This window comes from Mytilus californianus, unplaced genomic scaffold (genome assembly GCF_021869535.1).
Source record: "Mytilus californianus isolate M0D057914Y unplaced genomic scaffold, xbMytCali1.0.p SCAF_10, whole genome shotgun sequence".
NCBI classification, from domain to species: domain Eukaryota; kingdom Metazoa; phylum Mollusca; class Bivalvia; order Mytilida; family Mytilidae; genus Mytilus; species Mytilus californianus.
Genome location: NW_026262582.1, coordinates 70262802 through 70277336, shown reverse-complemented (window position 1 = coordinate 70277336; position 14535 = coordinate 70262802).

Below are 14535 nucleotides of genomic sequence, written 5' to 3'. Positions count from 1 at the left end.
GAATGTAAAATTACTGGCAGAAAAACTAAGTCCACTTATAAGTAAAATACGGAAAAAATGGAATTTTATTTTTACAAAATTTACTTCTGGATACTATCTTATGATCATAAACAAGCTTCTGTCCAAGTTTGGTAGAAATCCAGGATAGTTTAAGAAAGTTATTAAAATTTCAAAAACTTTGACCACAGAGTGAATATTTGTGGACGCCGCCGACGACGACGCCGACGGAATGTAGGATCGCTATGTCTCGCTTTTTCGACTAAAGTCGAAGGCTCGACAAAAAGTAAATAAAAATTAATAAAATTTTTACACAAGGTTTATAACCACTAAAGGAAGGTTGGGATTGATTTTGGGGGTTATGGTCCCAATTGTTTAGGAATTAGGGGCCAAAAAAAGGGGCCCAAATAAGCATTTTTGTAGTTTCCAGACAATAACTTGTGTTAAAGTGTATGAATCTATGAAATTATACCACAAGTTTCCATACTACAAAGGGATGGTTAGGATTGACTTCGGGGGGTTATGGCTCAAATCATTTAGGAATTAGGAGCAAAAAGGAGAAAAACAACGGTTTTTCTGGTTAAAGGACAATTGAGACAATTTAAAAGCTAAATTAGGGAGTTAATCCAAATCAAAATCCAAAACAATTTAAATAACAATGTTTGATTACCTCCCTTACACTGCTTGTAAATTATGTATTAAGAAATGATTGTCTGAGATACTGACCATAACTTGAGGGAAAGAATTATTTTTTTGAATAAGGGAAAGGGGGGGGGGGGGGGGGGGGGGGGGCGGTGAAAAAAATTGGAGGGGGACAATTTTTCTCATTTCAGATTTCAGAAATTAAAAGAAAATATCTTCAAAATTTTTTTTAGGGAGTTAATATTCAACAGCATAGTGTATTGCTCAAACGCAAAAAAACAGGGTAAAATTATTTTTTTTTTGGGGGGGGGGGGGGGGGGGGGAGTCAATTCGCATAGTGTATTGCACAAAAGCAAAAAATTGAATATAAATTCATATAATATAACCAATTTAAAGTTCTTTGACTACAGTTATTCTGTTTCAGAAACCTATTATGTGTCAAAAATTTAATAACAATCCAAATTCAGACCTGTATCGTCGAGCGTGAATATTGTGTCCATTTTGGCCCCAACTTTTCAGGGTTGGACATCTGCGGTCGTATCCAGCTGCGCTCAGCGAAGCAATTTATTTTACATTGTGACTTGGATGGAGAGTTGTCTCATTGGCACTCATATCACATCTTATTTATTTATCCATCTGTTTTTGTGACAATTTTTCCAATTTTTGGTCCAAAACTTGACAGTGATGAATTGTAATTAGAATAAAAATTGAGAATGGAAACGAGGAATGTGTCAAAGAGACAACAACCCGACCAAAGAGCAGAAAACAGTCAAAGGCCATCAATGGGTCTTCAACACGGCATGAAAACCCCACACCGGGAGGCAGGCTTCAGCTGGCCCCTTAAAAAAATGAATACTAGTTTCGCGAAAATGGATATCACACTAAAACTCTGAAACATATAAATGAACCAAAATTAAAAAGACATACAAGACTAACTTACTCCCGAGGTCCTGACTTGTGACAGGTGCAAAAATGTGGTGGGGTTAAACATGTTTTGTGAGATCTCAACCCTCCCCTATACCTCTGGCCAATTTTGAATAAAAAAAACAGCAATAGGGACAGTAAAACTCCAGTTTAAAAGAAGTCTGAGTCCTGTTTTCTGATACTGATGTTGAATGGCTTGAACGTGTATTTTCTTCATACATTTTTTCAGTACTATTGTAACCACCTCAATGGTCTCGAGTGAGCATGTTCATCTCGTGTGCTGAAGGTCATGGGTTCGAACCATGCACATCCGGGTCAAAACAAGACTTTAAAATTGGTATTTGCTGCTTCTCAGCTAAGCATGCTGCAATAAGAAGTAAGAGCAAAGACTGGTCTGCTCTGAGTCTTAATAATGTGTCTGTGATAGGATGTCATGTCTCCCTGTAGACTGTTTATATTGTGATATGTTTAAAAGTATGATATGAATGGTAGGTCACAGAGCTTGTTTCCAAGCTACAGGTGGCGAAAATATGACAGATTTTGTATGGATCATACAGAGAAAATGCATCATAAGGTGAATAGAAGGTAAACCAAATAATAGAATTTGAAAACAAAACTTGAGAAGATACCACTTAGAAAATGCTTCAGAATTTCAAAAGAAAAAATGGGGTGGCTAAGTTTTTTCCTGAAGATTCCTTTATAAATTATACTTTTTCTGAGTTACCTCCCCTTAATAACAAATTTCAAAAAAATTGACATCAAACAAAAATATTCTACTTTTGTAACAATATGAGTGATGCCATTTATAACCTAAGATCACAATAATTTGTTCATATAAATGAAAACTCTTGTTAGTAAGTTGCATTTCTGCATCAAAATTTCCTGACCTAATTAAAATTCCAGACATATATACTAGTATTGTGTTCTGCTATTTTACAATCCAAGATAGCGGAAGACACCCTTTTATTTTATTATCTTCTAAACTATATTAGATATATAAAAACTTTAAATAGCAAAAATGGTCAGCACGATGAGATCTACAAGTAAATCAATGTGGCCTAATTCATCAATTGACTCCTTATTGGAGTTCTTGCTCTTCAAATCTACAAATGAGTAAAATTTTGCCTAAAAATGCAGTAGACTTTTTGTTAGAGCAATTGCGCTTAAATGATGATTTCCTCCCCTTCATTGTGTTTTGGACAAACATTTAAGTTGATAAAGAGAAACTGTAAATATTGATGAGCGACACGTGCCTTTTAGAACCTCTAGTTCTGAATTTTTTACGGGACATTACGGTATGCCGTTGTCAGTCCGTCTGTCGTCAACTCTCAAACACGCTTTAACCAATTTGCACGAAATTTTAGTGAATTGGTTATATCACTGATGCCGGCGATTTTTATAAATTGTAAGTTTCTGAGTTATGGGGTTTTATTCATTAAAAAAATGCTATGAGCAGTTTTTATGAAACTTTGGTGAATTGTTTATATCTATTGACGTAAGCTCCCTTTCTATGTTAATAAATTTTAGATTTTACGTTTCCGAGTTATGGGATTTTCCAGTTTTCGGACAATAACTCAAATGTGATTTGAGCATTGTTCATGAAACTTTGGTTACTGGTTTATATCTATTAAGATAACCCTTTTTTATAGAAATTTCAGATATGACATAAGGAGTTATGGAACTTTATTCCTTTGAAAATCGACTGGCATTTCATGCTCTCATGGCGCAACTTTTTATTCTGATTTGTCATTCTAAGAGTTTGGGACTTTTAACAGTTTAAATTTGTCAATGTTTTAATATGTTAATTACTGTTTCGGAATTTGCTCTTTCTCACTTCAATTCTATGACAAATGATGATAGAAAAACGAAATTAACAGATTGAAGGACAATGACACAATAGTAACCTTCAGGTCCATGACTGAATGACTGAAAATATCAACAATGATGTCCAATAGTTGATAGCAACTTTTGATATGCATGTATATGTTGTTGATATTCTTGTCTTTCATTTCAAAAATAAGGAGACGTGGTATGATTGCCAATGAGACAACAATCCACCAAAGTTCAAATGAAGTGGATACCACACTTCCTTATTTATTCAAAGGACCAACGAGTTAACATGGATCAGATCTTAATTTGATAGTATTATAAACAACATTATCGTAATTTCTACAGATACAGCCAAACTTTCATACCAGTCTTTGTATATAAAATAAGTTAGAAAATGTTTTAAGTCAGTTGAGGAGCGTAATAATAACCTTACCATGCAGTTATACATAGATTATGTTCATTGAAATCCGAATTGTCACTACAGACACGGGCATTGTGAACGAGTCGGAAAGAAGTGGCCATGGGAACACCATTGTCCAAAAAAGGAAAATTAACGATAGTGAACGAAAAATTGAGTCTTTTTTCGTAAATTTTTAGCATAGATGTTGTGCATTTGAAAAAAATGATAATTTACTACCAGAACAAAAAATTGTCGCGAAATCGAAAATAAAAATGGCATTATCTTGCCAGGTAAATTCAATATTGACCAAAACTAATTAGGTGTACATTTATTTTTCCACAAACAAAACATAGCGGCAGGAACGGCTGGAGTTTAAATATCCATAATAGAAATGTTTCTCAATATTTGTTTTTATGAATATTGAAGTTTTGGTAATTTCATTCTTCTATTGAAAATGACGACAATACGATTTTTTACGTTTAAGGTGTTAAAAATTAACTGAAATATTATTACAAAAGTTAAATAATTCACTTTCGTATTATTATTGAAGATTTAGCCGATTAAGTCCTCTGAGTTTGTTTACTTGCGGTTTATGAAGTATTCACGGTATTGAGATTTTTTGCACATCATTTGAAAGTTAGGTCAGCTATTTTGTTAGTTTGAGTATATCATATATAAAAAGAATAAGGAGATATGGTATGATTGTCAACGAGACAACTATCCTTCAGAGGCCAATAGCGTGAATGTTTGAAACTATATAATAGCTATGTCACCGTACGTACGGCCACCAAAAATGAGCTAAATCCATGCAGTCCGCTATAAATGGCCCTAACATGGAAAATGTGAAACCGAGAAAACTTCTGGTTTCAAAGCTTGATTTAGATAAAATAATTATAATAAAGATTGTTGCATTTTCTCTCTATTCTTTGTAAATTTTGCCCATTAATTTTTTGATTCTTTATATCTTAGCACCTAATTATTCTATATTCTCTATTTTTGTGGTCTAGTTTTCTCTGTTCTTTATTTTTGTGGTCTAGTTTTCTCTGCCCCATTTTTGTGGTCTAGTTTTCTCTGCTCTATTTTTGTGGTCTAGTTTTCTCTGCTCTATTTTTGTGGTCTAGTTTTCTCTGCTCTTTTTTTTGTGGTCTAGTTTTCTCTGCTCTCTATTTTTGTGGTCTAGTTTTCTCTGCTCTCTATTTTTGTGGTCTAGTTTTCTCTGCTCTCTATTTTTGTGGTCTAGTTTTTTCTGTTCTTTATTTTTGTGGTTCATTTTTTCTGTAAATTTGGTCCATTATTCTGTATTCTGTAAACCCGGCCCTCTAGACCGTTATAATAATTGTCGTTATCATTTCGTCCATCTTTTCATCGCACACCAACTTCTTTGTTGTTTTTGAGTTAAAGACGTTTGTTGAAATTTTTATTTGAAATGTTTTACATTAGTCATTTCGGGGCTTTTGTTTTTTTAGCTTACTATGCGGTATGGGTGTTGCTCATTGTTGAAGGCCATATACGGTGACCCGAAGTTGTTAACTTCTATGTCATTTGGTCTCTGGTAGAGAGTCGTCGCGTTGACAATCATATCACATTTTCTTATTTTTATATGTATTTCCTTGATAAAAGGTTTTCATATTTTTGTCTCTGGGAAAGGATCCCTAATTTCGGCCCGAAACATTTTGAAACAAAAATACTGAATAAAAGCTCATTATACGTTATTTGCAAAATGTTATATTTATTAATTGTTCTTTGAGATTTTCCCCTCTTCATATTGCTAGTTTTATAACAACTGATGTATAGATATAGGTTTTTTTCAAATTTAGATTTTGAATAAAGGTGGTATATCGCGGAACGAACATATTAAGTCCATGTCCATTTTTGTTTTGTTTATAACTAATTAGAATTATAAAAAAAAACAAATTAATGTAAGGTTGGCGCTCTCTAAGACAAAGTTGACAGACGGTTTTCCCTGTTCTTTATAGCGCCATTTTTTTTATCGCAAATATTTTGGTAATAAACTAAGATTCATTGTTTCTTTTTATGTTTTTGACAATATTAATCGTCTACATTTATGTGGGTCTGGATGGTGGTCTTTTCTGCATTTTTGTTATGCCAGTTTTCTTTATTCTTTGATTTATTTGCCAATAATTTTCCACCCCCTCCCCACCCTCATTATTCTCTATTATGTTAACCCCACCCAGACCTTCATTTATTTATATCATTATGTTTATTCGCTATGTATATCTTTCTGTATATAATATCATTTCTGGTTCGTTTTCTTTAAGAGACTTTGACAACCGAGATTGCATTCTGGATATCTTGAATAGATCTTAATCCGCGTAACACTGCAATCAAAATTACAATACTTTTAACTATTTTTTAATGAAAATTGTTCCAAAATTAAAATAGAAATGCCTTTTGTTCCGTCCAAAAATTACTTGGTAGATTTCAATTTCAACACAGTATATTTTATTAGAGACACGATTGATAATGTGTTTATAATTTCAATTAAGTAATTAAATTCTACTTTTAACATTTTAATTTTCACGGTAATTTTCAAACTACAAATAATTTTGTCAAAAGATAACATCAATTTGAAATTTGTTTTTATTAAGGGGGATTTTAATAGATCTTATTTCCACTAAAAGTTTTAAAGAATATTAAAAATATCTTATAGGTACAATTTTCACCTTGAAATTTTTTCATTTTGACTTGTTTATTCTCAACTTCAAATAATAAATATATATAACACGTGTTTAATAATATCATTGAAACTACAGATGTACATTTAGAGCTTGACATTTACTGTATATAGACACCTGCATGGGTATTGATGAAGACTGTGTTGCCCGCTATAGAAGTCTGTTTGATTATTTGTTTTTCGTTGGGGTGCTGTCTCATTGACGTATATCCCAAATCTACAGTTTATTTATTTATTTAGTTGCATTTGTTAACCATACTCCCCAATAGTACGTCTGAACGAGTTTCTATTTTAGTCTCGAGCGTATCTGATGAAGGTAATATTAGAAACACGTGTTGTGGACATAAACATATCCCCTCAAATATGTTAATTAAAAAATATTTGGGGTATAGGTCACTCGGACAGAGAGAGAGAGAAAAGGAGGGACCTCTGTGGTCTGTCAACGTTGAGGTTGTGAGTTCGAACCCCACACATTGCAGGTGCGGTCGACTCCAATCTTAATTTTCTAGGATTGTCAGTTTTCCAGCTGAAGGTCGAATGTTCTTCCGGGCACTCCGGTTTCCTTTACCAATAAAAACTGCACGGCCGCCACGGTATAGCCGATCGATGGCTGAAAGTGTAGGATTAAACACCAACAATTAATCAATCATCAAGCAATTACTTAGACAGACCAATAATCAAAATGCTTTTTCTATTGTTCGATGTTGTAAACCATGCATATTTGTAAAACGTTTAAACCCGCTGCAATTGTTTGCACCTGTCCTAAGTCAGGAATCTGATGTTCAGTAGTTGTCGTTTGTTGATGTGGTTCATAAGTGTTTCTCGTTTCTCGTTTTTTATATAGATTAGACCGTTGGTTTTCCCGTTTGAATGGTTTTACACTAGTAATTTTTGGGGCCCTTTATAGCTTGCTGTTCGGTGTGAGCCAAGGCTCCGTGTTGAAGACCGTACTTTACTTTTATAAATTTTGACTTGGATGGAGAGTTGTCTCATTGGCACTCATACCACATCTTCTTAAATCTATATTTGTAGAATTCATTCACAAACTGTTTAGAGATGTATTTATATATATAAATTGAGGTAAATCATATGGCCTTCCAAATACCGTTTCGATCCCTAACATCACTGAAGAGACATTTATTGTCGAAATCCGGATATGGTGTACAAATTTTTGCACCTCATGTTTGTGGTATACCATCTTTTCCACAAGTTTAATGTTTTCTGTTTGGTATTTAATTAATATTAAGATCCATTTTGTTAGATCTGGTGATCAATTTATTTGGCGATCGCCAATGGCAGTCAGCAGAGTTTAAGAACATCAGTTGTTCGACCTGTTAGTCAAATGCGTTTTGTTAAAATAGACTTTTCACTTTTTTTTGGTCTTTTGGAAATTGTTGTTTGTGCTGTATTTAGACCCCTCTACCAAGAAATTTGTTTTGCATGCACACGTATAAAAATTGCGGTTTTTATCCAACGCAATCATAGGTTTGAACGTTGTTTTCAATTTAGACTTTTTATATTTTTTCGTTTGGGCTTGTATTATATTTTCCTTCGGGTTTATATGAACCGTTCATCCTATTTCGACTCTTTAAAATTCAAGAGTCTATCCTAAATTGAGGTAAATCATATGGCCTTCCAAATACCGTTTCGATACCTAACATCACTGAAGAGACATTTATTGTCGAAATCCGGATATGGTGTACAAATTTTTGCACCTCATGTTTGTGGTATACCATCTTTTCCACAAGTTTAATAATGTTTTCTGTTTGGTATTTAATTAATATTAAGATCCATTTTGTTAGATCTGGTGATCAATTTATTTGGCGATCGCCAATGGCAGTCAGCAGAGTTTAAGAACATCAGTTGTTCGACCTGTTAGTCAAATGCGTTTTGTTAAAATAGACTTTTCACTTTTTTTTGGTCTTTTGGAAATTGTTGTTTGTGCTGTATTTAGACCCCTCTACCAAGAAATTTGTTTTGCATGCACACGTATAAAAATTGCGGTTTTTATCCAACGCAATCATAGGTTTGAACGTTGTTTTCAATTTAGACTTTTTATATTTTTTCGTTTGGGCTTGTATTATATTTTCCTTCGGGTTTATATGATCCGTTCATCCTATTTCGACTCTTTAAAATTCAAGAGTCTATCCTAAATTGAGGTAAATCATATGGCCTTCCAAATACCGTTTCGATCCCTAACATCACTGAAGAGACATTTATTGTCGAAATCCGGATATGGTGTACAAATTTTTGCACCTCATGTTTGTGGTATACCATCTTTTCCACAAGTTTAATGTTTTCTGTTTGGTATTTAATTAATATTAAGATCCATTTTGTTAGATCTGGTGATCAATTTATTTGGCGATCGCCAATGGCAGTCAGCAGAGTTTAAGAACATCAGTTGTTCGACCTGTTAGTCAAATGCGTTTTGTTAAAATAGACTTTTCACTTTTTTTTGGTCTTTTGGAAATTGTTGTTTGTGCTGTATTTAGACCCCTCTACCAAGAAATTTGTTTTGCATGCACACGTATAAAAATTGCGGTTTTTATCCAACGCAATCATAGGTTTGAACGTTGTTTTCAATTTAGACTTTATATATATATATATATATATATTATTTGGCAATCGCCAATGGCAGTCAGCAGGATTTAAGAACATTTGTTGTTCGACCTGTTAGTCAAATGCGTTTTGTTAAAATATACTTTTTCACTTTTTTGGTCTTTTGGAAAATGTTGTTTGTGCTGTATTTAGACCCCTCTAACAAGAAATTTGTTTTGCATGCACACGTATAAAAATTGCGGTTTTTATCCAACGCAATCATAGGTTTGAACGTTGTTTTCAATTTAGACTTGTTTATATTTTTTCGTTTCGGCTTGTATTATATTTGCCTTCGGGTTTATATGATCCGTTCATCCTATTTTGACTCCTCAAAATTCAAGAGTCTATCCCAAATTGAGGTAAATTATGTGGCCTTCCAATAACCGTTTCGATTCCTAACATCAATGAAGAGACATTAATTGTCGAAATCCGGATATGGTGTACAAAAAATCTTTGCACCTTTGTTTGCGGTATACCATCTTCGCCGCAAGTTTATTGTTTTCTGTTTGGTATTAAATTTAAAGTTAAGATCCATTTATTACACCTTGTGATCCGTTTATTTGGCAATCGCCAATGGCAGTCAGCAGGATTTAAGAACATCAGTTGTTCGACCTGTTAGTCAAATGCGTTTTGTTAAAATATACTTTTTCACTTTTTTGGTCTTTTGGAAAATGTTGTTTGTGCTGTATTTAGACCCCTCTAACAAGAAATTTGTTTTGCATGCACACGTATAAAAATTGCGGTTTTTATCCAACGCAATCATAGGTTTGAACGTTGTTTTCAATTTAGACTTGCTTATATTTTTTCGTTTGGGCTTGTATTATATTTTCCTTCGGGTTTATATGATCCGTTCATCCTATTTTGACTCCTCAAAATTCAAGAGTCTATCCCAAATTGAGGTAAATTATGTGGCCTTCCAATAACCGTTTCGATTCCTAACATCACTGAAGAGACATTAATTGTCGAAATCCGAATATGGTGTACAAAAAATCTTTGCACCTTTGTTTGCGGTATACCATCTTCGCCGCAAGTTTATTGTTTTCTGTTTGGTATTAAATTTAAAGTTAAGATCCATTTATTACACCTTGTGATCCGTTTATTTGGCAATCGCCAATGGCAGTCAGCAGGATTTAAGAACATTTGTTGTTCGACCTGTTAGTCAAATGCGTTTTGTTAAAATATACTTTTTCACTTTTTTGGTCTTTTGGAAAATGTTGTTTGTGCTGTATTTAGACCCCTCTAACAAGAAATTTGTTTTGCATGCACACGTATAAAAATTGCGGTTTTTATCCAACGCAATCATAGGTTTGAACGTTGTTTTCAATTTAGACTTGTATATATATATATATAGCATCCACCAAACATGTGAGACACATACGTCTCTGTACGGCCTTCAACAATGAGCAAAACATAAACTGTATAGTCAGCTTTAAGATAAAAACCTGCATGACAAAATGTGAAACAATGCAAACGAAACGACCAACTAAACGATTTATGACTAAATGATAAACAAAACACATATATATAACAGACAGCAAACAACTATATAACCACTGAATTACAGGATATTGACTTGAGACTTGCACACACACATACACACACTGTTGTGGTGTTTAAGCAGGTTTTAGAGCTCACCCCTCAGTTGTCATATGCATGTTCCTATTATATTCCTATTATTACATGAAATAAAGGATATCACAGTTACAGTTAAATCTGCCTCATATATCTTAACTTACATCTAGAAATTGACCATTAGGGTCGGTTGAGTACGAAACATTACGAAAATAGGGAAGATTTCAGCTTCCAATTTGTGATCTTTCCATTTTTAAGTAGCAACATTCCAGCAGCGCCTGCATATCGAGTATATATCTCCATGTTGATACGACATTCAAAAGCTTGCGTTTACTTTCATGATTTAATTTTCTTAACAGAGGTTTGGTGCTTCCAATGAAGCTGTTGAACCATATAGGTCAGGGGCGGATCTAGCCATTTTTAAAAGGGGAGGGGATGGGGGTTTCCAACCGTATGTCCCCATTCAAAAGCATTGATCGTCAAAAAAAAGGGGGATTCCAATCCCCGGAACAACCCCCCCCTCCCCTGAATCCGCCACTGTAGGTTTCAGTTGGTAAAGTTGTAGTAATTCCTTCAAACGTTTTACGGACGCTATCACCAGTTGATTGACCGTTATGGAATAACTGTGTCACAGATGACCAAGGATATGTCTCAATTCTCGTTAACACAATCCACTCCTCTTTTGGGCGCCGAATGGGACTTGAACTTTTTGTAATCAACATCAATTTTGTGCACACAAAATTCAACTCTGTCATAACAAAATCATTTTTGTCTTACTCAGTAAACTATGTGATACAGACTTGTTTTATGAGAACTTCAATTTTGTAATGACAAAATTCTTTTTTGTAGACAAAATTCATTTTTGTAGACAAAATTCATTTTTGTAGACAAAATTCATTTTTGTCTGGTATGGAAATTAAACACAAAAGTCAATTTTGTGAGACAAAATTGAATTTGTACGCAATTAACATGTTGATTAAATTAGCATCCTGTGATTTTTTAATTAAAATTATTTTTTGTGTAGACAAAATTGAGTTTTGTTAGACAGAAGTGAAAATTTAACACAAAATTGACTTGTCAATTAGATAAAATTGAGTTTTGTTAGACAGAAGTGAAAATTTAACACTTTTAACAAAATTTACTTTTGTTAAATAGACAAAATTGAGTTTTGTTCGACAGAAGTAAAAATTTAACACAAAATTGACTTTTGTGACACAAAATTGACTTTTGCTAAATTTTCACTTCTGTTTAACAAAACTCAATTTTGTCTACACAAAAATAAACACAAAATTGAATTTTATGACAAAATCTCAGTTTTGTATGCAAGTTAGTTCACAGAATCCAAACTAAACTAATTTGCATACAAAATAGACTTTTGTCGCAAATTTTCAAATTAGGTATGAAAAGTAAAGTCTGTGATACAAAAATGAATTTTGTCATGGCAAAAGTAACTTTTTTGTCCACTGAAAAATAATTTTGTATGACAAAATTTAAATTTGTAGTATGCTACTAATTTTGTTTAACTGAACTCATTTTTGTTGAACAAAACTCATTTTTGTCCGTTCAAAATTGAATTACGAGTACAAAACCACAAGAGTCTCGTTCGGCGCCCCGTAATACGGTACTCTTTTCCTCGATTTTAACATCGCCGAATTTTGATTATCAAAATGACGGATGCCACACTTGGAGCAAAATTTCCTTACTACCTTTCCGGGGCACCTGAACCCCCCCTTCTGGCTGTGTTCGTGTTACTCAATATTTTTTTATGCTGTGATTTGTGGACTTGTTTGTATTTTCGTTGTCTTTCCTTATTGGCCATGACATTGTCAGTTTATCCTCGATTTATGTTTATTGAAAATAATGCACAAGTATACCCCAATGGGGATGATGACATGAAAACAAAATAACACATTACATAGTACATCACAAAAATAATTAAAAAAAAGACATCAATTCATATGTGTACAAAATCCACTCTCCTTAGTGACCAGGACTTTTAATAAATGGAGCCACATAACGCATAACTGACGGACATGAAAGACATAAAATCAATTTATTCAATTTATCCATCTCATCTATATTTGAATAGATATTTTTACTTTTACTTAAGAATTCAAGCCTCAAGTTTTCATTTTGATTACTTTTAAATAAAAAATGATATTCATCATCTATTTTATTTAAAGAACAAAATTGACATAAGCGTTCTTCTCTTTTTATGTTTCTATACCTCCACCTTTCAATTTCCAAAATATGGTTTTGGATGTCATCTTCAGTTGGTGTCTATTTCACGTTAAAGATATACGGCAAGGTGATATAAACCAATAGTTAATATTAAAGAAATGCATTTAAATTTAATAAAAGATCAGAACTTGACAAGATTTTTTTTGTTATTAAAATTGAGTGTCTAAAGACCACACTTCTTTATTCTATGCTGGAAGCGGAGGGGCATTAAGTTTTACCCTTGTCCGTCCGTACGTACGTCCCGAAATTGGTTTCCGTTCTCTAACTTTAGTTTGCCTCAACCAAATGTTATGGAACTTATAAACAATGCTTATTACCGCAAAACACAGATCAAGTTTGAATTTTGGTGGTGTCATTTTTACCGTTCTACATTTATGCCCCTTTACAAATGGAAAAAATGCTGAATTTTTCGTTTCCGTTCTCTAACTTAAGTTTGCCTCAACCAAATGTTGTGAAACTTTGACACAATACTTATTACCACAAAACTCAGATCAAATACGAATTTGGGTAGCATCACTTTTACCGTTCTTGGGTTATGTCCCTTAATAACGTTATATGCAAGCGGGGGCATCATATGTGTCCCATGGACACATTCCCCATTTAATGTTAGATGTATTTCTATTTGTATCTATCTGATGAGTTAAGCCTTTTTCCACTGTTTTTTATAGTTTGTTCTTATGTCGTACTGATACACGCGTACCACTGTCCCAGGTTAGGGGGAGGATTGGTGCATTCAAACGAGTTTAACCCCGCCACATTCTGTATGTGCCTGTCCTAAGGCAGGAGCCTGTAATTCAGTGGTTGTCGTTTGTTGCTGTATAACATATTTGTTTTACGTTCATTATTTTGTACACAAATTAGACCGTTAGTATTCTCGTTTGAATTACTTTACATTTGTCATTTCGTGGCATTTTATAGCTTACTATGCGGTATGGGCTTTGCTCATTGTTGAAGGCCGTACGCTGATCTTTAGTTGTTAATTTCTGTGTCATTTGGTCTCTTGTGGAGAGTTGTCTCATTGGCAATCATACCACATTTTTTTATATGAAAGAATAATTGACTGATTTGATAATCGACAGTGATTGATTGATATAGTGTCCTCTGGCAAATTTGCATATTCAAGACGTTTTAATAGAGTATTTTGTATGATTTTTAATAATTTAATTTTATATGTAATACGTCTTCTGATTGGCTGAAAGTTTTTTGTCTATCAGCTCATAAACATATTTTGTCATGTGACCGTGACGTCATTAACGTTTTTTTCATGATTAACTCCTTAAAAATGGAATTTAGAATTAAATTATAAAAAACGACTGTAATTTTTTTTCTGTCTATTCGTAATAACCTCAAAAATGTGGTGCACACTTTTAAATAAGATTTAGTGTGCACTACATTTTTGATGTTATTTCGAATAGACAGACAAAGTAAATCTAGGAATATTTTGCAAAATAACATGCAGTTTATTGTATATATGTACATGTATGTTTTTATAGTGTCTCATAAGTCAACTGTTCGGCTGGGCATTAATTGCATTTCAAAGATATTACTTTTTATTTGTATATATGTACTGTATCGATCAATGTGTGACACTCAAATAAAATAGATTTATTATTTTATATGATAATTATTATTCAAT